Raw genomic sequence first — 1416 nt, 5'->3', positions numbered from 1 at the left:
CACACACACACACACACACACACACGCATACAAACACACACACACACGTACATACACACACATAGACACACACACACACACACATAGGCACACACACACATGCTCGCACGCACGCACAATCACACATACAATTAAGCACATAAAGATACATACATGCACATAGGCACGTTGTCTTATAACTCTCATTTAAAATAATTTTGTTTATATTATTTCTGATATAATAATTCAATAGGCCTTATAACCATACGAATCAAATAACACAATTTTAACACCAGTAGGCTAATATTATAGTTTACTGTAAGCGCGCTCATATGACCGTATGCAGTTGTGAGCGCCGTAAAACCCCATACTAAACTAAAAAGTCTACAGTAACTTTACAAGCCATTCAAAGACATGTACGGACATGATCAAACGGTAAATCTGGGGATTAAAAAAAAACAACACCCGCAAAACTTTTATCGTATCGAAGATTATATCGATCGTATTATTGTGCAATAAGTATTTTAGTAACTTATCGAGACACACGTACAGTATTTTTAAAAATTAAGTTTCTTTTTCTTTGTTCCGCGTTATGGCCCGGCTAGCTCAGTCGGTAGAGCATGAGACTCTTAATCTCAGGGTCGTGGGTTCGAGCCCCACGTTGGGCGGTTTTTTTGTTGTTGTTGTTGTTGTTCTTTAAATATATTATATTATCAATAATTTCTTTATCCTTTTTGTTGTTGTTCCTTTTTGTTACAAGTGTGAGATGCTTTTATTTGATTCGATTAGTTATTTATGTCAGGCACAACCTCACCTGGAGAGGGAGAGGAGTAACTAGTGAAATGCAGCCCCACCCGCTCTTTGGGCCACACCTGTACATGTATAAGACAATCACCTGTACAAAGGGACCACTTTTCATTTTCTCCCTTGAGTTTATTTAATTTTCGGAAGACGACGACGATAATGACGTTGAGTCAGATGTTTGCCTGGAGGCCCACTTGACCTCCCTAAAATTCCCAAAGCCCGTTGGTTCATTTCAAATTATCTTTACGTGCCCTTGAGGCATACAGCGCCGAAGCCTGTTAGACACATTGCACTATCATTCGTGTAGAGACGATTGTCTATCTTTGTCGATTGCTAAGTACCCAGCGGCTAAGTGAGTAGTGAGTTTTGACTCAAGCATTGTCAAGCAAGTGTCGGTGACACGGGGATCAGATGGGTGGTCACTGGGGTGTGTCCTTGAGCAAGACACAACAACCCTAGCTCAAAATACAGAGCGCTGCACAGTGGCGACCGACAGTGGCATTGTTTGTAAATTGTTTTGTGTTTTTGTAATAGTGTGTAATTATGTATGTATTTATGCATGTAAGTATTCATGTACGTACGTATTTATAATTATGTATGTATGTATGTATGGTTGCCTTTGTAAAACAAAGT

At 39.4% G+C, this 1416-nt stretch overlaps 1 non-coding gene across 1 annotated transcript; it reads left to right on the top strand.

Moving 5' to 3' along the window:
* Nucleotides 1-574: 574 nt before the first annotated feature.
* TRNAK-CUU lies at nt 575-647 on the top strand. Its single transcript has one exon. It is a non-coding gene; the product is annotated as a tRNA-Lys (tRNA).
* Nucleotides 648-1416: the final 769 nt, after the last annotated feature.

The sequence above is a fragment of the Aplysia californica genome, unplaced genomic scaffold, assembly GCF_000002075.1.
Source record: "Aplysia californica isolate F4 #8 unplaced genomic scaffold, AplCal3.0 scaffold00305, whole genome shotgun sequence".
In the NCBI taxonomy this organism is placed as follows: domain Eukaryota; kingdom Metazoa; phylum Mollusca; class Gastropoda; order Aplysiida; family Aplysiidae; genus Aplysia; species Aplysia californica.
The sequence above is the reverse complement of the archived record's forward strand: the minus strand, read 5'-3'. Positions and strand labels throughout refer to the sequence as shown.